Consider the following 27,127-nt stretch of genomic DNA (forward strand, 5'->3'; position numbering starts at 1 on the left):
CTATTCCAAGGGGCATTTAAACCGTCTTGTTAAGCTACTGTAACCTCCACCACTTTTCCATCGGGCATTTAAACCGTCTTGTTAAGCTACTGCAACCTGCACATCTCTTCCAAGGGGCATTTAAACCGTCTTGTTAAGCTACTGCGACCTGCATGTCTCTTCCAAGGGGCATTTAAACCGTCTTGTTAAGCCACTGCGACCTGCACGTCTCTTTCAAGGTTCATTTAAACCGTCTTTTTAAGCTGCTGCGAACTGCATGTCTCTTCCAAGGGGCATTTAAACCATCTTATTAAGCTACTGCGACCTCCACCGCTCTTCCAAGGGGCATTTAATCCACCTTGTTAAGCTACTGCGTCCTGCACGTCTCTTCCAAAGGGCATTTAAACCATCGTTTTAAGCTACTGTGACCTGCACGTCACTTCCAAGTGGGATTTAAACCGTCTTGTTAAGCTACTGCGACCTGCACGTCTCTTCCAAGGTGCATTTAAAGCATCTTGTTAAGCTACTGCGACCTGCACGTCTCTTCCAAGGGGCATTTAAACCGTCTTATTAAACTACTGCGACCTGCACGTCTCTTCCAAGGGGCATTTAAACTGTCTTGTTAAGCTACTGCGACCTCCACCTCTCTTCCAAGGGGCATTTAAACCGTCTTATTAAGCTACTGCGACATGCACATCTCTTCCAAGTGGCATTTAAACCGTCTTATTAAGCTACTGCGACCTGCACGTCTCTTCCAAGGCGCATTTAAACTGTCTTGTTAAGCTACTGTGACCTCCACCGCTCTTCCAAGGGGCATTTAAACCGTCTTGTTAAGCTACTTCGACCTGCACGTCTCTTCCATGGCGCATTTAAACCGTCTTTTTAAGCTACTGCGACTTGCACGTCTCTTCCAAGGGGCATTTAAACCGTCTTGTTAAGCTACTGTAACCTCCACCACTTTTCCAAGGGGCATTTAAACCGTCGTGTTAAGCTACTGCGTCCTGCACGTCTCTTCCAAGGGTCATTTAAACCGTCTTTTTAAGCTACAGCGACCTGCATGTCTCTTTCAAGGGGCATTTAAACCGTCTTGTTAAGCCACTGCGACCTGCACGTCTCTTCCAAGGGGCATTTAAACTGTCTTTTTAAGCTGCTGCGACCTGCATGTCTCTTCCAAGGGGCATTTAAACAGTCTTGTTAAGCTACTGCGACCTCCACCGCTCTTTCAAGGGGCATTTAAAACATCTTGTTAAGCTACTGCGACCTGCACGTCTCTTCCAAGGGGCATTCAAACAGTCTTGTTAAGCTACTGCTACCTCCACATCTGTTCCATGGGGCATTTAAACTGTCTTGTTAAGCTACTGCGACCTTCATGTCTCTACCAAGAGACATTTAAACCGTCTTCTTAAGCTACTGCGATCTGCACGTCTCTTCCAAGGGGCATTTAAACAGTCTTGTTAAGCTGCTGCGACCTGTATTTCTCTTCCAAGCGGCATTTAAACCATGTTGTTAAGCTACTGCGACCTCCACCGCTCTTCCAAGGGGCATTTAAACTGTCTTGTTAAGCTACTACGACCTGCACTTCTCTTCCAAGGGGCATTTAAATCATCTTGGTAAGCTACTGAGACCTGCACGTTTCTTCCAAGGGGCATTTAAACTGTCTTGTTAAGCTACTGCGACCTCCACCGCTCTTCCAAGGGGCATTTAAACCATCTTGTAAAGCTACTGCGACCTGCACGTCTCTTCCAAGGGGCATTTAAACTGTCTTGTTAAGCTTCTGCGACCTGCACGTCTCTTCTAAGGGGCATTTAAACCATCTTGTTAAGCTACTGCTTCCTGAACGTCTTTTCCAAAGGGCATTTAAACCCTCTAGATAAGCTGCTGCGACCTGCATGTCTCTTCCAAGGGGCATTTAAACTGTCTTGTTAAGCTACTGCGACCTCCACCGCACTTCCAAGGGGCATTTAAACCGTCTTGTTAAGCTACTGCGACCTACATGTCTCTTCCAAGGGGCATTTAAACTGTCTTGTTAAGCTACTGCGACCTCCACCGCACTTCCAAGGGGCATATAAACCGTCTTGTTAAGCTACTGCGACCTGCATGTCTCTTTCAAGGGGCATTTAAACTGTTTTGTTAACCTACTGCCACTTCCACCGCTCTTGCAAGGGGCATTTAACCCGTCTTGTTAAGCTACTTCGACCTGCACGTCTCTTCCAAGTGGCATTTAAATCGTCTTGTTAAGCTACTGCGACCTACACGTCTCTTCCAAGGGGAATTTAAACTGTCTTATTAAGCTACTGCGACCTCCACCTCTCTTCCAAGGGGCATTTAAACCATCTTATTAAGCTACTGCGACCTGCACATCTCTTCCAAGGGGCGCACTTAAACGGTCTTATTAAGCTACTGCGACCTGCACGTCTCTTCCAAGGGGCATTTAAAAAGGTCTTGGTAAGCTACTGCAACCTGCAAGCCTATTCCAAGGGTAATTTAAACCCTCTTGTTAAGCTTCTGCGACCTGCACGTCTCTTCCAAGTGGGATTTAAACCGTCTTGTTAAGCTACTGCGACCTGCACGTCTCTTCCAAGGAGCATTTAAACCATCTTATTAAGCTACTGCGACCTGCTCGTCTATTCCAAGGGGCATTTAAACCGTCTTGTTAAGCTACTGCGACCTGCACGTCTCTTCAAAGGTGCATTTAAACCGTCTTGTTAAGCAACTGTAATCTCCACCACTTTTCCAAGGGGCATTTAAACCCTCTTGTTAAGCTACTGCGACAAGCACGTCTCTTCCAAGGGGCATTTAAACCATCTTGTTAAGCTACTGCGACCTGCATGTCTCTTCCAAGGGGCATTTAAACCGTCTTGTTAAGGCACTGCGACCTGCTCGTCTCTTCCAAGGGGCATTTAAACCGTCTTTTTAAGCTGCTGCGACCTGCATGTCTCTTCCAAGGGGCATTTAATCCACCTTGTTAAGCTACTGCGACCTGCACGTCTCTTCCAAGGGGCATTTAAACCGTCTTGGTAAGCTAATGCGACCTGCAAGCCTATTCCAAGGGGTATTTAAACCGTCTTGTTAAGCTACTGCGACCTGCACGTCTCTTCCAAGGGGCATTTAAACTGTCTTGTTAAGCTACTGCGACCTCCACCGCTCTTCCAAGGGGCATTTAAACCATCTTGTTAAGCTACTGCGACCTGCACGTCTCTTCCAAGGGGCATTTAAACTGTCTTGTTACGCTTCTGCGACCTGCACGTCTCTTCTAAGGGGCATTTAAACCATCTTGTTAAGCTACTGCTACTTGCACGTATCTTCCAAGGGGCATTTACACCATCTTGTTAAGCTACTGTAACCTCCACCACTTTTCCAAGGGGCATTTAAACCGTCTTGTTAAGCTATTGCGACCTCCACGTCTCTTCCAAGGGGCATTTAAAATGCTTTGTTAAGCTACTGCGACCTGCACGTCTCTTCCAAGGGGCATTTAAACCGTCTAGTTAAGCTGCTGCGACCTGCACCTCTCTTTCAAGGGGCATTTAAACTGTCTTGTTAAGCTACTGCCACCTCCACCGCTCTTGCAAGTGGCATTTAACCCGTCTTGTTAAGCTACTTCGACCTGCACGTCTCTTCCAAGTGGCATTTAAACCGTCTTGTTAAGCTTCTGCGACCTGCATGTCTCTTCCAAGGGGCATTTAAACAATCTTATTAAGCTACTGCGACCTGCACATCTCTTCCAAGGGGCGCATTTAAACCGTCTTATTAAGCTACTGCGACCTGCACATCTCTTACAAGGGGCATTTAAACCGTCTTGGTAAGCTACTGCTACCTGCAAGCCTATTCCAAGGGTAATTTAAACCCTCTTGTTAAGCTACTGCGACCTGCACGTCTATTCCAAGTGGGATTTAAACCGTCTTGTTAAGCTACTGCGACCTGCACGTCTCTTACAAGGGGCATTTAAACCGTCTTGGTAAGCTACTGCTACCTGCAAGCCTATTCCAAGGGTAATTTAAACCCTCTTGTTAAGCTACTGCGACCTGCACGTCTCTTCCAAGGGGCATTTAAACCGTGTTTTAAGCTGCTGCGACCTGCATGTCTCTTCCAAGGGGCATTTAAACCATCTTGTTAAGCTACTGAGACCTCCAACGCTCTTCCAAGGGGCATTTAATCCACCTTGTTAAGCTACTGCGACCTGCACGTCTCTTCCAAGGGGCATTTAAACCGTCTTGGTAAGCTAATGCGACCTGCAAGCCTATTCCAAGGGGTATTTAAACCGTCTTGTTAAGCTCCTGCGACCTGCACGTCTCTTCCAAGGGGCATTTAAACCGTCTTGTTAAGCTACTGCGACCTGCACGTGTCTTTCAAGGACCATTTAAACTCTCTTGTTAAGCTACTGCGACCTCCACCGCTCTTCCAAGGGGCATTTAACCCGTCTTGTTAAGCTACTTCGACCTGCACGTCTCTTCCAAGTGGCATTTAAACCGTCTTGTTAAGCTACTGCGACCTGCACGTTTCTTCAAAGCGGAATTTAAACAGTCTTGTTAAGCTGATGCGACCTCCACCTGTCTTTCAAGGGGCATTTAAACCATCTTATTAAGCTACTGCGACCTGCACATCTCTTACAAGGGGCATTTAAACCGTCTTTTTAAGCTACTGCGACCTGCACGTCTCTTCCAAGGGGCATTTAAACTGTCTTGTTAAGCTACAGCGACCTCCACCGCTCTTCCAACGGGCATTTAAAATGTCTTGTTAAGCTACTGCGACCTCCACGTCTCTTCCAAGTGGGATTTAAACCGTTTTGTTAAGCTACTGCGACCTTAACGTCTCTTCCAAGGCGCATTTAAACCATCTATTTAAGCTACTGCGACTTGCACATCTCTTCAAAGGGGCATTTAAACCGTCTTGCTAAGCTACTGTGCCCTGCTCGTCTATTCCAAGGGGCATTTAAACCGTCTTGTTAAGCTACTGGGACCTGCACGTCTCTTCCAAGGCGCATTTAAACCGTCTATTTAAGCTACTGCGGCTTGCACATCTCTTCAATGGGGCATTTAAAGCGTCTTGTTAAAATACTGTAGCCTCCACCACTTTTCCAAGGGGCATTTAAACCGTGTTGTTAAGCTACTGCGAACTGCACGTCTCTTCCAAGGGGCATTTAAACCGTATTTTTAAGCTGCTGCGAACTGCATGTCTCTTCCAAGGGGCATTTAAACCATCTTGTTAAGCTACTGCGACCTGCACGTCTCATCCAATGGGCATTTAAACCTTCTTTTTAAGCTGCTGCGACCTGCACGTCTCTTCAAAGGGGCATTTAAACCGTCTTTTTAAGCTGCTGCGAACTGCATGTCTCTTCCAAGGGGCATTTAAACCGTCTTATTAAGCTACTGCGACCTGCACGTCTCTTTCAAGGGGCATTTAAACTGTCTTGTTAAGCCACTGCGACCTCCACCGCTCTTCCAAGGGGCATTTATCCGTCTTGTTAAGCTACTGCGACCTGCACGTTTCTTCCAAGGGGCATTTAAACCGTCTTGGTAAGCTAATGCGACCTGCAAGCCTATTCCAAGGGGTATTTAAACCGTCTTGTTAAGCTACTGCGACATGCTCGTCTCTTCCAAGAGGCATTTAAACCGTCTTATTAAGCTACTGCGACCTGCACGTCTCTTCCAAGGCGCATTTAAACCGTCTTTTTATGCTACTGCGACTTGCACATCTCTTCAAAGGGGCATTTAAACCGTCTTGTTAAGCTACTGCGACCTGCAATCCTATTCAATGGGGCATTTAAACCGTCTTTTTATGCTACTGCGACTTGCACATCTCTTCAAAGGGGCATTTAAACCGTCTTGTTAAGCTACTGTAACCTCCACCACTTTTCCAAGGGGCATTTAAACCGTCTTGTTAAGCTACTGCGACCTGCACGTCTCTTCCAAGGGGCATTTAAACCGTCTTGTTAAGCTACTTCGACCTGCACATCTCTTCCAAGGGGCTTTTAAACCGTCTCTTTAAGCTACTGCGACCTGCATGTCTCTTCCAAGGGGCATTTAAACCATCTTGTTAAGCCACTGCGACCTGCACGTCTCTTCCAAGGGGCATTTAAACCGTCTTATTAAGCTACTGCGACCTCCACCGCTCTTCCAAGGGGCATTTAATCCACCTTGTTAAGCTACTGCGTCCTGCACGTCTCTTCCATAGGGCATTTAAACCGTCTTTTTAAGCTACTGCGACCTCCACCGCACTTCCAAGGGGCATTTAAACCGTCTTGTTAAGCTACTGCGACCTGCACGTCTCTTTCAAGGGGCATTTAAACTGTCTTGTTAAGCTACTGCCACCTCCACCGCTCTTGCAAGGGGCATTTAACCCGTCTTGTTAAGCTACTTCGACCTGCACGTCTCTTCCAAGTGGCATTTAAACCGTCTTGTTAAGCTACTGCGACCTGCACGTCTCTTCCAAGGGGAATTTAAACTGTCTTATTAAGCTACTGTGACCTCCACCTATCTTCCAAGGGGCATTTAAACAATCTTATTAAGCTACTGCGACCTGCACATCTCTTCCAAGGGGCGCATTTAAACCGTCTTATTAAGCTACTGCGACCTGCACGTCTCTTACAAGGGGCATTTAAACCGTCTTGGTAAGCTACTGCTACCTGCAAGCCTATTCCAAGGGTAATTTAAACCCTCTTTTTAAGCTACTGCGACCTGCACGTCTCTTCCAAGTGGGATTTAAACCGTCTTGTTAAGCTACTGCGACCTGCACGTCTCTTACAAGGGGCATTTAAACCGTCTTGGTAAGCTACTGCTACCTGCAAGCCTATTCCAAGGGTAATTTAAACCCTCTTGTTAAGCTACTGCGACCTGCTCGTCTCTTCCAAGTGGGATTTAAACCGTCTTGTTAAGCTACTGTGACCTGCACGTCTCTTCCAAGGAGCATTTAAACCATCTTATTAAGCTATTGCGACCTGCTCGTCTATTCCAAGGGGCATTTAAACCGTCTTGTTAAGCCACTGCGACCTGCACGTCTCTTCCAAGGGGCATTTAAACCGTGTTTTTAAGCTGCTGCGACCTGCATGTCTCTTCCAAGGGGCATTTAAACCATCTTGTTAAGCTACTGTGACCTCCAACGCTCTTCCAAGGGGCATTTAATCCACCTTGTTAAGCTACTGCGACCTGCACGTCTCTTCCAAGGGGCATTTAAACCGTCTTGGTAAGCTAATGCGACCTGCAAGCCTATTCCAAGGGGTATTTAAACCGTCTTGTTAAGCTACTGCGACCTGCACGTCTCTTTCAAGGAGCATTTAAACTCTCTTGTTAAGCTACTGCGACCTCCACCGCTCTTCCAAGGGGCATTTAACCCGTCTTGTTAAGCTACTTCGACCTGCACGTCTCTTCAAAGGGGAATTTAAGCTGTCTTATTAAGCTGCTGCGACCTCCACCTGTCTTTCAAGGGGCATTTAAACCATCTTATTAAGCTACTGCGACCTGCACGTCTCTTCCAAGGGGCATTTAAACCGTCTTGTTAAGCTACTTCGACCTGCACATCTCTTCCAAGGGGCTTTTAAACCGTCTCTTTAAGCTACTGCGACCTGCATGTCTCTTCCAAGGGGCAATTAAACCATCTTGTTAAGCCACTGCGACCTGCACGTCTCTTCCAAGGGGCATTTAAACCATCTTATTAAGCTACTGCGACCTCCACCGCTCTTCCAAGGGGCATTTAATCCACCTTGTTAAGCTACTGCGTCCTGCACGTCTCTTCCATAGGGCATTTAAACCGTCTTTTTAAGCTACTGCGACCTCCACCGCACTTCCAAGGGGCATTTAAACCGTTTTGTTAAGCTACTGCGACCTGCACGTCTCTTTCAAGGGGCATTTAAACTGTCTTGTTAAGCTACTGCCACCTCCACCGCTCTTGCAAGGGGCATTTAACCCGTCTTGTTAAGCTACTTCGACCTGCACGTCTCTTCCAAGTGGCATTTAAACCGTCTTGTTAAGCTACTGCGACCTGCACGTCTCTTCCAAGGGGAATTTAAACTGTCTTATTAAGCTACTGTGACCTCCACCTATCTTCCAAGGGGCATTTAAACAATCTTATTAAGCTACTGCGACCTGCACATCTCTTCCAAGGGGCGCATTTAAACCGTCTTATTAAGCTACTGCGACCTGCACGTCTCTTACAAGGGGCATTTAAACCGTCTTGGTAAGCTACTGCCACCTGCAAGCCTATTCCAAGGGTAATTTAAACCCTCTTTTTAAGCTACTGCGACCTGCACGTCTCTTCCAAGTGGGATTTAAACCGTCTTGTTAAGCTACTGCGACCTGCACGTCTCTTACAAGGGGCATTTAAACCGTCTTGGTAAGCTACTGCTACCTGCAAGCCTATTCCAAGGGTAATTTAAACCCTCTTGTTAAGCTACTGCGACCTGCTCGTCTCTTCCAAGTGGGATTTAAACCGTCTTGTTAAGCTACTGTGACCTGCACGTCTCTTCCAAGGAGCATTTAAACCATCTTATTAAGCTATTGCGACCTGCTCGTCTATTCCAAGGGGCATTTAAACCGTCTTGTTAAGCCACTGCGACCTGCACGTCTCTTCCAAGGGGCATTTAAACCGTGTTTTTAAGCTGCTGCGACCTGCATGTCTCTTCCAAGGGGCATTTAAACCATCTTGTTAAGCTACTGTGACCTCCAACGCTCTTCCAAGGGGCATTTAATCCACCTTGTTAAGCTACTGCGACCTGCACGTCTCTTCCAAGGGGCATTTAAACCGTCTTGGTAAGCTAATGCGACCTGCAAGCCTATTCCAAGGGGTATTTAAACCGTCTTGTTAAGCTACTGCGACCTGCACGTCTCTTTCATGGAGCATTTAAACTCTCTTGTTAAGCTACTGCGACCTCCACCGCTCTTCCAAGGGGCATTTAACCCGTCTTGTTAAGCTACTTCGACCTGCACGTCTCTTCAAAGGGGAATTTAAACTGTCTTATTAAGCTGCTGCGACCTCCACCTGTCTTTCAAGGGGCATTTAAACCATCTTATTAAGCTACTGCGACCTGCACATCTCTTACAAGGGGCATTTAAACCGTCTTATTAAGCTACTGCGACCTGCACGTCTCTTCCAAGGGGCATTTAAACTGTCTTGTTAAGCTACTGCGACCTGCACGTCTCTTCCAAGGGGCATTTAAACCGTCTTGTTAAGCTACAGCGAAATCCACCGCTCTTCCAACGGGCATTTAAAACGTCTTGTTAAGCTACTGCGACCTGCAAGCCTATTCCAAGGGTCATTTAAACCCTCTAGTTAAGCTACTGCGACCTGCACGTCTCTTCCAAGTGGGATTTAAACCGTTTTGTTAAGCTACTGCGACCTCCAACTCTCTTCCAAGGGGCATTTAAACCGTCTTACTAAGCTACTGCGACCTGAACGTCTCTTCCAAGGCGCATTTAAACCATCTATTTAAGCTACTGCGACTTGCACATCTCTTCAAAGGGGCATTTAAACCGTCTTGCTAAGCTACTGTGCCCTGCTCGTCTCTTCCAAGGGGCATTTAAACCGTCTTATTAAGCTACTGTGCCCTGCTCGTCTATTCCAAGGGGCATTTAAACCGTCTTGTTAAGCTACTGCGACCTGCACGTCTCTTCCAAGGCGGATCTAAAACCGTCTATTTAAGCTACTGCGACTTGCACATCTCTTCAAAGGGGCATTTAAACCGTCTTGTTAAAATACTGTAGCCTCCACCACTTTTCCAAGGGGCATTTAAACCGTGTTGTTAAGCTTCTGCGAACTGCACGTCTCTTCCAAGGAGCATCTAAACCGTATTTTTAAGCTGCTGCGAACTGCATGTCTCTTCCAAGGGGCATTTAAACCGTCTTTTTAAGCTGCTGCGACCTGCACGTCTCTTCCAAGGGGCATTTAATCCATCTTGTTAAGCTACTGCGACCTGCACGTCTCATCCAATGGGCATTTAAACCATCTTCTTAAGCTACTGCGACCTGCATGTCTCTTCCAAGGGCCATTTAAAACATCTTGTTAAGCCACTGCGACCTGCACGTCTCTTCCAAGGGGCATTTAAACCGTCTTTTTAAGCTGCTGCGAACTGCATGTCTCTTCCAAGGGGAATTTAAACCAACTTGTTAAGCTACGGCGACCTCCACCGCTCTTCCAAGGGGCATTTAATCCACCTTGTTAAGCTACTGCGACCTGCATGTCTCTTCCAAGGGGGATTTAAACCGTCTTGTTAAGCTACTGCGACCTGCACGTCTCTTCCAAGTGGCATTTGAACTGTCTTGTTAAGCTACTGTGACCTCCACCTCTCTTCCAAGGGGCATTTAAACCATCTTATTAAGCTACTGCGACCTCCACATCTCTTCCAAGGGGCATTTAAACCATCTTATTAAGCTACTGCGACCTGCACGTCTCTTCCAAGGGGCATTTAAACTGTCTTGTTAAGCTACTGCGACCTCCACCGCTCTTCCAAGGGGCATTTATCCGTCTTGTTAAGCTACTGCGACCTGCACGTTTCTTCCAAGGGGCGTTTAAACCGTCTTGGTAAGCTAATGCGACCTGCAAGCCTATTCTAAGGGGTATTTAAACCGTCTTGTTAAGCTACTGCGACCTGCTCGTCTCTTCCAAGAGGCATTTAAACCGTCTTATTAAGCTACTGCGAACTGCTCGTCTATTCCAAGGGGCACTTAAACCGTCTTGTTAAGCTACTGCGACCTGCACGTCTCTTCCAAGGCGCATTTAAACCGTCTTTTTAAGCTACTGCGACTTTCACATCTCTTCAAAGGGGCATTTAAACGGTCTTGTTAAGCTACTGCGACCTGCAAGCCTATTCAATGGGGCATTTAAACTGTCTTGTTAAGCTACTGTAACCTCCACCACTTTTCCAAGGGGCATTTAAACCGTCTTGTTAAGCTACTGCGACCTGCACGTCTCTTCCAAGGGGCATTTAAACCGTCTTGTTAAGCTACTGCGACCTGCACATCTCTTCCAAGGGGCATTTAAACCGTCTTGTTAAGCTACTGCGACCTGCATGTCTCTTCCAAGGGGCATTTAAACCGTCTTGTTAAGCCACTGCGACCTGCACGTCTCTTCCAAGGGGCATTTAAACCGTCTTTTTAAGCTGCTGCGAACTGCATGTCTCTTCCAAGGGGCATTTAAACCATCTTATTAAGCTATTGCGACCTCCTCCGCTCTTCCAAGGGGCATTTAATCCACCTTGTTAAGCTACTGCGACCTGCACATCTCTTCCAAGGGGCATTTAAACCGTCTTATTAAGCTACTGCGACCTGCACGTCTCTTCCAAGGGGCATTTATACTGTCTTGTTAAGCTACTGTGACCTCCACCGCTCTTCCAAGGGGCATTTAAACTGTCTTGTTAAGCTACTGCGACCTGCATGTCTCTTCCATGGCGCATTTAATCCGTCTTTTTAAGCTACTGCGACTTGCACGTCTCTTAAAAGGGGCATTTAAACCGTCTTGTTAAGCTACTGTAACCTCCACCACTTTTCCAAGGGGCATTTAAACCGTCTTGTTAAGCTACTGCGTCCTGCACGTCTCTTCCAAGGGGCATTTAAACAGTCTTGTTAAGCTACTGCGACCTGCATGTCTCTTCCAAGGGGCATTTAAACCGTCTTGTTAAGCCACTGCGACCTGCACGTCTCTTCCAAGGGACATTTAAACCGTCTTTTTAAGCTGCTGCGACCTGCATGTCTCTTCCAAGGGGCATTTAAACAGTGTTGTTAAGCTACTGCGACATCCACCGCTCTTCCAAGGGGCATTTAAAACATCTTGTTAAGCTACTGCGACCTGCACGTCTCTTGCAAGGGGCATTTAAACAGTCTTGTTAAGCTACTGCCACCTCCACCGCTCTTGCAAGGGGCATTTAACCTGTCTTGTTAAGCTACTTCGACCTGCACGTCTCTTCCAAGTGGCATTTAAACCGTCTTGTTAAGCTACTGCGACCTGCATGTCTCTTCCAAGTGGAATTTCAACTGTCTTATTAAGCTACTGCGACCTCCACCTATCTTCCAAGGGGCATTTAAACCATCTTATTAAGCTACTGCGACCTGCACGTCTCTTCCAAGGGGCGCATTTAAACCGTCTTATTAAGCTACTGCGACCTGCACGTCTCTTACAATGGGCATTTAAACCGTCTTGGTAAGCTACTGCTACCTGCAAGCCTATTCCAAGGGTAATATAAACCCTCTTGTTAAGCTAATGCTACCTGCAAGCCTATTCCAAGGGTAATTTAAACCCTCTTGTAAAGCTACTGCGACCTGCTCGTCTCTTACAAGTGGGATTTAAACCTTCTTGTTAAGCTACTGCGACCTGCACGTCTCTTCCAAGGAGCATTTAAACCATCTTAATAAGCTACTGCGACCTGCTCGTCTATTTCAAGGGGCATTTAAACCGTCTTGTTAAGCCACTGCGACCTGCACGTCTCTTCCAAGGGACATTTAAACCGTCTTTTTAAGCTGCTGCGACCTGCATGTCTCTTCCAAGGGGCATTTAAACAGTGTTGTTAAGCTACTGCGACATCCACCGCTCTTCCAAGGGGCATTTAAAACATCTTGTTAAGCTACTGCGACCTGCACGTCTCTTCAAAGGGGCATTTAAACAGTCTTGTTAAGCTACTGCTACCTCCACATCTGTTCCATGGGGCATTTAAACTGTCTTGTTAAGCTACTGCCACCTCCACCGCTCTTCCAAGGGGCATTTAAACTGTCTTGTTAAGCTACTGCGACCTGCACGTCTCTTCCAAGGGGCATTTAAATCGTCTTGGTAAGCTACTGCGACCTGCACGTCTCTTCCAAGGGGCATTTAAACCATCTTTTTAAGATACTGCGACCTCCACGTCTCTTCCAAGGGGCATTTAAAATGCTTTGTTAAGCTACTGCGACCTGCATGTCTCTTCCAAGGGGCATTTAAACCGTCTTGTTAAGCTACTGCGACCTGCACGTCTCTTTCAAGGGGCATTTAAATTGTCTTGTTAAGCTACTGCCACCTCCACCGCTCTTGCAAGGGGCATTTAACCTGTCTTGTTAAGCTACTTCGACCTGCACGTCTCTTCCAAGTGGCATTTAAACCGTCTTGTTAAGCTACTGCGACCTGCATGTCTCTTCCAAGGGGAATTTCAACTGTCTTATTAAGCTACTGCGACCTCCACCTATCTTCCAAGGGGCATTTAAACCATCTTATTAAGCTACTGCGACCTGCACAACTCTTCCAAGGGGCGCATATAAACCGTCTTATTAAGCTACTGCGACCTGCAAGTCTCTTACAATGGGCATTTAAACCGTCTTGGTAAGCTACTGCTACCTGCAAGCCTATTCCAAGGGTAATATAAACCCTCTTGTTAAGCTAATGCTACCTGCAAGCCTATTCCAAGGGTAATTTAAACCCTCTTGTTAAGCTACTGCGACCTGCTCGTCTCTTACAAGTGGGATTTAAACCTTCTTGTTAAGCTACTGCGACCTGCACGTCTCTTCCAAGGAGCATTTAAACCATCTTAATAAGCTACTGCGACCTGCTCGTCTATTTCAAGGGGCATTTAAACCGTCTTGTTAAGCCACTGCGACCTGCACGTCTCTTCCAAGGGGAATTTAAACCGTCTTTTTAAGCTGCTGCGACCTGCATGTCTCTTCCAAGGGGCATTTAAACCATCTTGTTAAGCTAATGCGACCTCCTACGCTCTTCCAAGGGGCATTTAATCCACCTTGTTAAGCTACTGCCACCTGCACGTCTCTTCCAAGGGGCATTTAAACCGTCTTGGTAAGCTAATGCGACCTGCAAGCCTATTCCAAGGGGTATTTAAACCGTCTTGTTATGCTCCTGCGACCTGCACGTCTCTTCCAAGGGGCATTTAAACCGTCTTGTTAAGCTACTGCGACCTGCACGTCTCTTTCAAGGGGCATTTAAACTCTCTTGTTAAGCTACTGTGACCTCCACCGCTCTTCCAAGGGGCATTTAACCCGTCTTGTTAAGCTACTTCGACCTGCACGTCTCTTCCAAGTGGCATTTAAACCATCTTTTTAAGCTACTGCGACCTGCACGTCTCTTCAAAGGGGAATTTAAACTGTCTTATTAAGCTGCTGCGACCTCCACGTCTCTTCCAAGGGGCATTTAAACCTTCTTGGTAAGCTACTGCGACCTGCAAGCCTATCCCAAGGGTCATTTAAACCCTCTTGTTAAGCTAATGCGACCTGCACGTCTCTTCCAAGTGGGATTTAAACCGTTTTGTTAAGCTACTGCGACCTGAACGTCTCTTCCAAGGGGCATTTAAACCGTCTTGTTAAGCTACTGCGACTTGCACATCTCTTCAAAGGGGCATTTAAACCGTCTTGTTAAGCTACTGTGCCCTGCTCGTCTCTTCCAAGGGGCATTTAAACCGTCTTATTAAGCTACTGTGCCCTGCTCGTCTATTCCAAGGGGAATTTAAACCGTCTCTTTAAGCTACTGCGACCTGCACGTCTCTTCCAAGGAGCATTTAATCCATCTTGTTAAGCTACTGCGACCTGCACGTCTCATCCAAGGGGCATTTAAACCGTCTTATTAAGCTACTGCGACCTGCACGTCTCTTCCAAGGGGCATTTAAACTGTCTTGTTGATCTACTGTGACCTCCACCGCTCTTCCAAGGGGCATTTATCCGTCTTGTTAAGCTACTGCGACTTGCACATCTCTTCAAAGGGGCATTTAAACCGTCTTGTTAAGCTACTGTGCCCTGCTCGTCTCTTCCAAGGGGCATTTAAACCGTCTTATTAAGCTACTGTGCCCTGCTCGTCTATTCCAAGGGGAATTTAAACCGTCTCTTTAAGCTACTGCGACCTGCACGTCTCTTCCAAGGAGCATTTAATCCATCTTGTTAAGCTACTGCGACCTGCACGTCTCATCCAAGGGGCATTTAAACCGTCTTATTAAGCTACTGCGACCTGCACGTTTCTTCCAAGGGGCATTTAAACCGTCTTGGTAAGCTAATGCGACCTGCAAGCCTATTCTAAGGGGTATTTAAACCGTCTTGTTAAGCTACTGCGACCTGCAAGTCTCTTCCAAGGGGGATTTAAACCGTGTTGTTAAGCTACTGCGACCTGCTCGTCTCTTCCAAGAGGCATTTAAACCGTCTTATTAAGCTACTGGGACCTGCTTGTCTATTCCAAGGGGCATTTACACCGTCTTGTTAAGCTACTGTGACCTGCACGTCTCTTCCAAGGCACATTTAATCCGTCTTTTTAAGCTCCTGCGACTTGCACATCTCTTCAAAGGGGCATTTAAACCGTCTTGTTAAGCTACTGCGACCTGCAAGCCTATTCCAAGGGGCATTTAAACCATCTTGTTAAGCTACTGTAACCTCCACCACTTTTCCAAGGGGCATTTAAACCGTCTTGTTAAGCTACTGCGACCTGCACGTCTCTTCCAAGGGGCATTTAAACCGTCTTGTTAAGCTACTGCGACCTGCACATCTCTTCCAAGGTGCATTTAATCTGCCTTGTTAAGTTACTGCGACCTGCATGTCTCTTCCAAGGGGCATTTAAACTGTCTTGTTAAGCCACTGCGACCTGCACGTCTCTTCCAAGGGGCATTTAAACCGTCTTTTTAAGCTGCTGCGAACTGCATGTCTCTTCCAAGGGGCATTTAAACCATCTTGTTAAGCTACTGTGACCTCCACCGCTCTTCTAAGGGGCATTTAAACAGTCTTATTAAGCTACTGCGACCTGCACGTCTATTCCAAGGGGCATTTAAACTGTCTTGTTAAGCTACTGCGACCTCCACCGCTCTACCAAGGGGCATTTACAACGTCTTGTTAAGCTACTGCGACCTGCACGTTTCTTCCAAGGGGCATTTAAACCGTCTTGGTAAGCTAATGCGACCTGCAAGCCTATTCCAAGGGGCATTTAAACACTCTTGTTAAGCTACTGCGACCTGCAAGCCTATTCCAAGGGGCATTTAAACCGTCTTATTAAGCTACTGCGACCTCCACCGCTCTTCCAAGGGGCATTTAAACCGCCTTGTTAAGCTACTGCGACCTGCACGTCTCTTCCATGGCGCATTTAAACCGTCTTTTTAGGCTACTGCGACTTGCACGTATCTTCCAAGGCGCATTTAAACCGTCTTGTTAAGCTACTGTAACCTCCACCACTTTTCCAAGGGGCTTTTAAACCGTCTTGTTAAGCTACTGCGTCCTGCATGTCTCTTCCAAGGGGCATTTAAACCGTCTTGTTAAGCCACTGCGACCTGCACGTCTCTTCCAAGGGGCATTTAAACCGTCTTTTTAAGCTGCTGCGACCTGCATATCTCTTCCAAGGGGCATTTAAACTGTCTTGTTAAGCTACTGCGACCTCCACCGCTCTTCCGAGGGGCATTTAAAACATCTTGTTAAGCTACTGCGACCTGCACGTCTCTTCCAAGGGGCATTTAAACAGTCTTGTTAAGCTACTGCTACCTCCACATCTGTTCCATGGGGCATTTAAACTGTCTTGTTAAGCTACTGCGACCTACATGTCTCTACCAAGAGACATTTAAACTGTCTTCTTAAGCTACTGCTACCTGCTCGTCTCTTCCAAGGGGGATTTAAACCGTCTTGTTAAGCTACTGCGACCTGCTCGTCTCTTCCAAGAGGCATTTAAACCGTCTTATTAAGCTACTGCGACCTGCTCGTCTATTCCAAGGGGCATTTAAACCATCTTGTTAAGCTATGGCGACCTCCACCGCTCTTCCAAGGGGCATTTAATCCACCTTGTTAAGCTACTGCGACCTGCATGTCTCTTCCAAGGTGGATTTAAACCGTGTTGTTAAGCTACTGCGACCTGCACGTCTCTTCCAAGGTGCATTTAAAGCATCTAGTTAAGCTACTGCCACCTGCACGTCTCTTCCAAGGGGCATTTAAACCGTCTTATTACGCTACTGCGACCTGCACGTCTGTTCCAAGGGGCATTTGAACTGTCTTGTTAAGCTACTGCGACCTCCACCTCTCTTCCAACGGGCATTTAAACCGTCTTATTAAGCTACTGCGACCTGCACATCTCTTCCAAGGGGCATTTAAACCGTCTTATTAAGCTGCTACGACCTGCACGTCTCTTCCAAGGGGCATTTAAACTGTCTTGTTAAGCTACTGCGACCTCCACTGCTCTTCCAAGGGGAATTTATCCGTCTTGTTAAGCTACTGCGACCTGCACGTTTCTTCCAAGGGGCATTTAAACCGTCCTGGTAAGCTAAAGCGACTTGCAAGCCTATTCCAAGGGGTATTTAATCTGTCTTGTTAAGCTACTGCGACCTGCACGTCTCTTCAAAGGGGAATTTAAACAGTCTTGTTAAGCTGCTGCGACCTCCACCTGTCTTTCAAGGGGCATTTAAACCATCTTATTAAGCTACTGCGACCTGCACATCTCTTACAAGGGGCATTTAAACCGTCTTTTTAAGCTACTGCGACCTGCACGTCTCTTCCAAGGGGCATTTAAACTGTCTTGTTAAGCTACAGAAACCTCCACCGCTCTTCCAACGGGCATTTAAAACGTCTTGTTAAGCTACTGCGACCTCCACGTCTCTTCCAAGTGGGATTTAAACCGTTTTGTTAAGCTACTGCGACCTGAACGTCTCTTCCAAGGCGCATTTAAACCATCTATTTAAGCTACTGCGACTTGCACATCTCTTCAAAGGGGCATTTAAACCGTCTTGCTAAGCTACTGTGCCCTGCTCGTCTCTTCCAAGGGGCATTTAAACCGTCTTATTAAGCTACTGTGCCCTGCTCGTCTATTCCAAGGGGCATTTAAACTGTCTTGTTAAGCTACTGGGACCTGCACGTCTCTTCCAAGGCGCATTTAAACCGTCTATTTAAGCTACTGCGGCTTGCACATCTCTTCAAAGGGGCATTTAAAGCGTCTTGTTAAAATACTGTAGCCTCCACCACTTTTCCAAGGGGCATTTAAACCGTGTTGTTAAGCTACTGCGAACTGCACGTCTCTTCCAAGGGGCATTTAAACCGTATTTTTAAGCTGCTGCGAACTGCATGTCTCTTCCAAGGGGCATTTAAACCATCTTGTTAAGCTACTGCGACCTGCACGTCTCATCCAATGGGCATTTAAACCTTCTTTTTAAGCTGCTGCGACCTGCACGTCTCTTCCAAGGGGCATTTAATCCATCTTGTTAAGCTACTGCAACCTGCACGTCTCATCCAATGGGCATTTAAACCGTCTTCTTAAGCTACTGCGACCTGCATGTCTCTTCCAAGGGGCATTTAAAACATCTTGTTAAGCCACTGCGACCTGCACGTCTCTTCAAAGAGGCATTTAAACCGTCTTTTTATGCTGCTGCGAACTGCATGTCTCTTCCAAGGGGCATTTAAACCGTCTTGTTAAGCTACTGCGACCTGCACGTCTCTTCCAAGGTGCATTTAAAGCAGCTTGTTAAGCTACTGCGACCTGCACGTCTCTTCCAAGGGGCATTTAAACCGTCTTTTTAAGCTACTGCGACCTGCACGTCTCTTCCAAGGGGCATTTAAACTGTCTTGTTAAGCTACAGAAACCTCCACCGCTCTTCCAACGGGCATTTAAAACGTCTTGTTAAGCTACTGCGACCTCCACGTCTCTTCCAAGTGGGATTTAAACCGTTTTGTTAAGCTACTGCGACCTGAACGTCTCTTCCAAGGCGCATTTAAACCATCTATTTAAGCTACTGCGACTTGCACATCTCTTCAAAGGGGCATTTAAACCGTCTTGCTAAGCTACTGTGCCCTGCTCGTCTCTTCCAAGGGGCATTTAAACCGTCTTATTAAGCTACTGTGCCCTGCTCGTCTATTCCAAGGGGCATTTAAACTGTCTTGTTAAGCTACTGGGACCTGCACGTCTCTTCCAAGGCGCATTTAAACCGTCTATTTAAGCTACTGCGGCTTGCACATCTCTTCAAAGGGGCATTTAAAGCGTCTTGTTAAAATACTGTAGCCTCCACCACTTTTCCAAGGGGCATTTAAACCGTGTTGTTAAGCTACTGCGAACTGCACGTCTCTTCCAAGGGGCATTTAAACCGTATTTTTAAGCTGCTGCGAACTGCATGTCTCTTCCAAGGGGCATTTAAACCATCTTGTTAAGCTACTGCGACCTGCACGTCTCATCCAATGGGCATTTAAACCTTCTTTTTAAGCTGCTGCGACCTGCACGTCTCTTCCAAGGGGCATTTAATCCATCTTGTTAAGCTACTGCAACCTGCACGTCTCATCCAATGGGCATTTAAACCGTCTTCTTAAGCTACTGCGACCTGCATGTCTCTTCCAAGGGGCATTTAAAACATCTTGTTAAGCCACTGCGACCTGCACGTCTCTTCAAAGAGGCATTTAAACCGTCTTTTTATGCTGCTGCGTACTGCATGTCTCTTCCAAGGGGCATTTAAACCGTCTTGTTAAGCTACTGCGACCTGCACGTCTCTTCCAAGGTGCATTTAAAGCAGCTTGTTAAGCTACTGCGACCTGCACGTCTCTTCCAAGGGGCATTTAAACCGTCTTATTAAGCTACTGCGACCTGCACGTCTCTTCCAAGTGGCATTTGAACTGTCTTGTTAAGCTACTGTGACCTCCACCTCTCTTCCAAGGGGCATTTAAAACGTCTTATTAAGCTACTGCGACCTGCACATCTCTTCCAAGGGGCATTTAAACCTTCTTTTTAAGCTGCTGCGACCTGCACGTCTCTTCCAAGGGGCATTTAATCCATCTTGTTAAGCTACTGCAACCTGCACGTCTCATCCAATGGGCATTTAAACCGTCTTCTTAAGCTACTGCGACCTGCATGTCTCTTCCAAGGGGCATTTAAAACATCTTGTTAAGCCACTGCGACCTGCACGTCTCTTCAAAGAGGCATTTAAACCGTCTTTTTAAGCTGCTGCGAACTGCATGTCTCTTCCAAGGGGCATTTAAACCGTCTTGTTAAGCTACTGCGACCTGCACGTCTCTTCCAAGGTGCATTTAAAGCATCTTGTTAAGCTACTGCGACCTGCACGTCTCTTCCAAGGGGCATTTAAACCGTCTTATTAAGCTACTGCGACCTGCACGTCTCTTCCAAGTGGCATTTGAACTGTCTTGTTAAGCTACTGTGACCTCCACCTCTCTTCCAAGGGGCATTTAAAACGTCTTATTAAGCTACTGCGACCTGCACATCTCTTCCAAGGGGCATTTAAACCGTCTTATTAAGCTACTGCGACCTGCACGTCTCTTCCAAGGGGCATTTAAACTGTCTTGTTAAGCTACTGCGACCTCCACCGCTCTTCCAAGGGGCATTTATCCGTCTTGTTAAGCTACTGCGACCTGCACGTTTCTTCCAAGGGGCATTTAAACCGTCTTGGTAAGCTAATGCGACCTGCAAGCCTATTCCAAGGGGTATTTAAACCGTCTTGTTAAGCTACTGCGACATGCTCGTCTCTTCCAAGAGGCATTTAAACCGTCTTATTAAGCTACTGCGACCTGCACGTCTCTTCCAAGGCGCATTTAAACCGTCTTTTTATGCTACTGCGACTTGCACATCTCTTCAAAGGGGCATTTAAACCGTCTTGTTAAGCTACTGCGACCTGCAATCCTATTCAATGGGGCATTTAAACCGTCTTGTTAAGCTACTGTAACCTCCACCACTTTTCCAAGGGGCATTTAAACCGTCTTGTTAAGCTACTGCGACCTGCACGTCTCTTCCAAGGGGCATTTAAGCCGTCTTGTTAAGCTACTGCGACCTGCACATCTCTTCCAAGGGGCTTTTAAACCGTCTTGTTAAGCTACTGCGACCTGCATGTCTCTTCCAAGGGGCATTTAAACCATCTTGTTAAGCCACTGCGACCTGCACGTCTCTTCCAAGGGGCATTTAAACCATCTTATTAAGCTACTGCGACCTCCACCGTTCTTCCAAGGGGCATTTAATCCACCTTGTTAAGCTACTGCGTCCTGCACGTCTCTTCCAAAGGGCATTTAAACCGTCTTTTTAAGCTACTGCGACCTCCACCGCACTTCCAAGTGGCATTTAAACCGTCTTGTTAAGCTACTGCGACCTGCATGTCTCTTTCAAGGGGCATTTAAACTGTCTTGTTAAGCTACTGCCACCTCCACCGCTCTTGCAAGGGGCATTTAACCTGTCTTGTTAAGCTACTTCGACCTGCATGTCTCTTCCAAGTGGCATTTAAACCGTCTTGTTAAGCTACTGCGACCTGCACGTCTCTTCCAAGGGGAATTTAAACTGTCTTATTAAGCTACTGTGACCTCCACCTATCTTCCAAGGGGCATTTAAACAATATTATTAAGCTACTGCGACCTGCACATCTCTTCCAAGGGGCGCATTTAAACCGTCTTATTAAGCTACTGCGACCTGCACGTCTCTTACAAGGGGCATTTAAACCGTCTTGGTAAGCTACTGCTACCTGCAAGCCTATTCCAAGGGTAATTTAAACCCTCTTTTTAAGCTACTGCGACCTGCACGTCTCTTCCAAGTGGGATTTAAACCGTCTTGTTAAGCTACTGCGACCTGCACGTCTCTTACAAGGGGCATTTAAACCGTCTTGGTAAGCTACTGCTACCTGCAAGCCTATTCCAAGGGTAATTTAAACCCTCTTGTTAAGCTACTGCGACCTGCTCGTCTCTTCCAAGTGGAATTTAAACAGTCTTGTTAAGCTGCTGCGACCTCCACCTGTCTTTCAAGGGGCATTTAAACCATCTTATTAAGCTACTGTGACCTGCACATCTCTTACAAGGGGCATTTAAACCGTCTTTTTAAGCTACTGCGACCTGCACGTCTCTTCCAAGGGGCATTTAAACCGTGTTTTTAAGCTGCTGCGACCTGCATGTCTCTTCCAAGGGGCATTTAAACCATCTTGTTAAGCTACTGTGACCTCCAACGCTCTTCCAAGGGGCATTTAATCCACCTTGTTAAGCTACTGCGACCTGCACGTCTCTTCCAAGGGGCATTTAAACCGTCTTGGTAAGCTAATGCGACCTGCAAGCCTATTCCAAGGGGTATTTAAACCGTCTTGTTAAGCTACTGCGACCTGCACGTCTCTTTCAAGGAGCATTTAAACTCTCTTGTTAAGCTACTGCGACCTCCACCGCTCTTCCAAGGGGCATTTAACCCGTCTTGTTAAGCTACTTCGACCTGCACGTCTCTTCAAAGGGGAATTTAAACTGTCTTATTAAGCTGCTGCGACCTCCACCTGTCTTTCAAGGGGCATTTAAACCATGTTATTAAGCTACCGCGACCTGCACATCTCTTACAAGGGGCATTTAAACCGTCTTATTAAGCTACTGCGACCTGCACGTCTCTTCCAAGGGGCATTTAAACTGTCTTGTTAAGCTACTGCGACCTGCACGTCTCTTCCAAGGGGCATTTAAACCGTCTTGTTAAGCTACAGCGACCTCCACCGCTCTTCCAACGGGCATTTAAAACGTCTTGTTAAGCTACTGCCACCTCCACCGCTCTTCCAAGGGGCATTTAAACTGTCTTGTTAAGCTACTGCGACCTGCACGTCTCTTCCAAGGGGCATTTAAATCGTCTTGGTAAGCTACTGCGACCTGCACGTCTCTTCCAAGGGGCATTTAAACCATCTTGTTAAGATACTGCGACCTCCACGTCTCTTCCAAGGGGCATTTAAAATGCTTTGTTAAGCTACTGCGACCTGCATGTCTCTTCCAAGGGGCATTTAAACCGTCTTGTTAAGCTACTGCGACCTGCACGTCTCTTTCAAGGGGCATTTAAATTGTCTTGTTAAGCTACTGCCACCTCCACCGCTCTTGCAAGGGGCATTTAACCTGTCTTGTTAAGCTACTTCGACCTGCACGTCTCTTCCAAGTGGCATTTAAACCGTCTTGTTAAGCTACTGCGACCTGCATGTCTCTTCCAAGGGGAATTTCAACTGTCTTATTAAGCTACTGCGACCTCCACCTATCTTCCAAGGGGCATTTAAACCATCTTATTAAGCTACTGCGACCTGCACATCTCTTCCAAGGGGCGCATTTAAACCGTCTTATTAAGCTACTGCGACCTGCACGTCTCTTACAATGGGCATTTAAACCGTCTTGGTAAGCTACTGCTACCTGCAAGCCTATTCCAAGGGTAATATAAACCCTCTTGTTAAGCTAATGCTACCTGCAAGCCTATTCCAAGGGTAATTTAAACCCTCTTGTTAAGCTACTGCGACCTGCTCGTCTCTTACAAGTGGGATTTAAACCTTCTTGTTAAGCTACTGCGACCTGCACGTCTCTTCCAAGGAGCATTTAAACCATCTTAATAAGCTACTGCGACCTGCTCGTCTATTTCAAGGGGCATTTAAACCGTCTTGTTAAGCCACTGCGACCTGCACGTCTCTTCCAAGGGGCATTTAAACCGTCTTGTTAAGCCACTGCGACCTGCACGTCTCTTCCAAGGGACATTTAAACCGTCTTTTTAAGCTGCTGCGACCTGCATGTCTCTTCCAAGGGGCATTTAAACAGTGTTGTTAAGCTACTGCGACATCCACCGCTCTTCCAAGGGGCATTTAAAACATCTTGTTAAGCTACTGCGACCTGCACGTCTCTTCCAAGGGGCATTTAAACAGTCTTGTTAAGCTACTGCTACCTCCACATCTGTTCCATGGGGCATTTAAACTGTCTTGTTAAGCTACTGCCACCTCCACCGCTCTTCCAAGGGGCATTTAAACTGTCTTGTTAAGCTACTGCGACCTGCACGTCTCTTCCAAGGGGCATTTAAATCATCTTGGTAAGCTACTGCGACCTGCACGTCTCTTCAAAGGGGCATTTAAACCATCTTGTTAAGATACTGCGACCTCCACGTCTCTTCCAAGGGGCATTTAAAATGCTTTGTTAAGCTACTGCGACCTGCATGTCTCTTCCAAGGGGCATTTAAACCGTCTTGTTAAGCTACTGCGACCTGCACGTCTCTTTCAAGGGGCATTTAAATTGTCTTGTTAAGCTACTGCCACCTCCACCGCTCTTGCAAGGGGCATTAAACCTGTCTTGTTAAGCTACTTCGACCTGCACGTCTCTTCCAAGTGGCATTTAAACCGTCTTGTTAAGCTACTGCGACCTGCATGTCTCTTCCAAGGGGAATTTCAACTGTCTTATTAAGCTACTGCGACCTCCACCTATCTTCCAAGGGGCATTTAAACCATCTTATTAAGCTACTGTGACCTGCACATCTCTTCCAAGGGGCGCATATAAACCGTCTTATTAAGCTACTGCGACCTGCACGTCTCTTACAATGGGCATTTAAACCGTCTTGGTAAGCTACTGCTACCTGCAAGCCTATTCCAAGGGTAATATAAACCCTCTTGTTAAGCTAATGCTACCTGCAAGCCTATTCCAAGGGTAATTTAAACCCTCTTGTTAAGCTACTGCGACCTGCTCGTCTCTTACAAGTGGGATTTAAACCTTCTTGTTAAGCTACTGCGACCTGCACGTCTCTTCCAAGCAGCATTTAAACCATCTTAATAAGCTACTGCGACCTGCTCGTCTATTTCAAGGGGCATTTAAACCGTCTTGTTAAGCCACTGCGACCTGCACGTCTCTTCCAAGGGGCATTTAAACCATCTTGTTAAGCTAATGCGACCTCCAACGCTCTTCCAAGGGGCATTTAATCCACCTTGTTAAGCTACTGCCACCTGCACGTCTCTTCCAAGGGGCATTTAAACCGTCTTGGTAAGCTAATGCGACCTGCAAGCCTATTCCAAGGGGTATTTAAACCGTCTTGTTATGCTCCTGCGACCTGCACGTCTCTTCCAAGGGGCATTTAAACCGTCTTGTTAAGCTACTGCGACCTGCACGTCTCTTTCAAGGGGCATTTAAACTCTCTTGTTAAGCTACTGCGACCTCCACCGCTCTTCCAAGGGGCATTTAACCCGTCTTGTTAAGCTACTTCGACCTGCACGTCTCTTCCAAGTGGCATTTAAACCATCTTTTTAAGCTACTGCGACCTGCACGTCTCTTCAAAGGGGAATTTAAACTGTCTTATTAAGCTGCTGCGACCTCCACGTCTCTTCCAAGGGGCATTTAAACCTTCTTGGTAAGCTACTGCGACCTGCAAGCCTATTCCAAGGGTCATTTAAACCCTCTTGTTAAGCTAATGCGACCTGCACGTCTCTTCCAAGTGGGATTTAAACCGTTTTGTTAAGCTACTGCGACCTGAACGTCTCTTCCAAGACGCATTTAAACCGTTTATTTAAGCTACTGCGACTTGCACATCTCTTCAAAGGGGCATTTAAACCGTCTTGTTAAGCTACTGTGCCCTGCTCGTCTCTTCCAAGGGGCATTTAAACCGTCTTATTAAGCTACTGTGCCCTGCTCGTCTATTCCAAGGGGCATTTAAACCGTCTCTTTAAGCTACTGCGACCTGCACGTCTCTTCCAAGGAGCATTTAATCCATATGGTTAAGCTACTGCGACCTGCACGTCTCATCCAAGGGGCATTTAAACCGTCTTATTAAGCTACTGCGACCTGCACGTCTCTTCCAAGGGGCATTTAAACTGTCTTGTTAAACTACTGTGACCTCCACCGCTCTTCCAAGGGGCATTTATCCGTCTTGTTAAGCTACTGCGACCTGCACGTTTCTTCCAAGGGGCATTTAAACCGTCTTGGTAAGCTAATGCGACCTGCAAGCCTATTCTAAGGGGTATTTAAACCGTCTTGTTAAGCTACTGCGACCTGCAAGTCTCTTCCAAGGGGGATTTAAACCGTGTTGTTAAGCTACTGCGACCTGCTCGTCTCTTCCAAGAGGCATTTAAACCGTCTTATTAAGCTACTGGGACCTGCTCGTCTATTCCAAGGGGCATTTACACCGTCTTGTTAAGCTACTGTGACCTGCACGTCTCTTCCAAGCCACATTTAATCCGTCTTTTTAAGCTCCTGCGACTTGCACATCTCTTCAAAGGGGCATTTAAACCGTCTTGTTAAGCTACTGCGACCTGCAAGCCTATTCCAAGGGGCATTTAAACCATCTTGTTAAGCTACTGTAACCTCCACCACTTTTCCAAGGGGCATTTAAACCGTCTTGTTAAGCTACTGCGAACTGCACGTCTCTTCCAATGGGCATTTAAACCGTCTTGTTAAGCTACTGCGACCTGCACATCTCTTCCAAGGTGCATTTAATCCGCCTTGTTAAGTTACTGCGACCTGCATGTCTCTTCCAAGGGGCATTTAAACTGTCTTGTTAAGCCACTGCGACCTGCACGTCTCTTCCAAGGGGCATTTAAACCGTCTTTTTAAGCTGCTGCGAACTGCATGTCTCTTCCAAGGGGCATTTAAACCATCTTGTTAAGATACTGTGACCTCCACCGCTCTTCCAAGGGGCATTTAATCCACCTTATTAATCTACTGCATCCTGCACGTCTCTTCCAAAGGGAATTTAAAACATCTTGTTAAGCTACTGCGACCTGCACGTCTCTTCCAAGGGGCATTTAAACTGTCTTGTTAAGCTACTGCGACCTCCACCTCTCTTCCAAGGGGCATTTAAACAGTCTTATTAAGTTACTGCGACCTGCACATCTCTTCCAAGGGGCATTTAAACCGTCTTATTAAGCTACTGCGACCTGCACGTCTATTCCAAGGGGCATTTAAACTGTCTTGTTAAGCTACTGCGACCTCCACCGCTCTACCAAGGGGCATTTAAAACGTCTTGTTAAGCTACTGCAACCTGCACGTTTCTTCCAAGGGGCATTTAAACCGTCTTGGTAAGCTAATGCGACCTGCAAGCCTATTCCAAGGGGCATTTAAACACTCTTGTTAAGCTACTGCGACCTGCAAGCCTATTCCAAGGGGCATTTAAACCGTCTTATTAAGCTACTGCGACCTCCACCGCTCTTCCAAGGGGCATTTAAACCGCCTTGTTAAGCTACTGCGACCTGCATGTCTCTTCCATGGCGCATTTAAACCGTCTTTTTAGGCTACTGCGACTTGCACGTCTCTTCCAAGGCGCATTTAAACCGTCTTGTTAAGCTACTGTAACCTCCACCACTTTTTCAAGGGGCTTTTAAACCGTCTTGTTAAGCTACTGCGTCCTGCATGTCTCTTCCAAGGGGCATTTAAACCGTCTTGTTAAGCCACTGCGACCTGCACGTCTCTTCCAAGGGGCATTTAAACCGTCTTTTTAAGCTGCTGCGACCTGCATGTCTCTTCCAAGGGGCATTTAAACTGTCTTGTTAAGCTACTGCGACCTCCACCGCTCTTCCGAGGGGCATTTAAAA

The sequence above is a fragment of the Phyllobates terribilis genome, unplaced genomic scaffold (genome assembly GCF_046119375.1).
Source record: "Phyllobates terribilis strain yellow unplaced genomic scaffold, ASM4611937v1 Scaffold_1__5_contigs__length_1240528914, whole genome shotgun sequence".
Lineage (NCBI taxonomy): Eukaryota > Metazoa > Chordata > Amphibia > Anura > Dendrobatidae > Phyllobates > Phyllobates terribilis.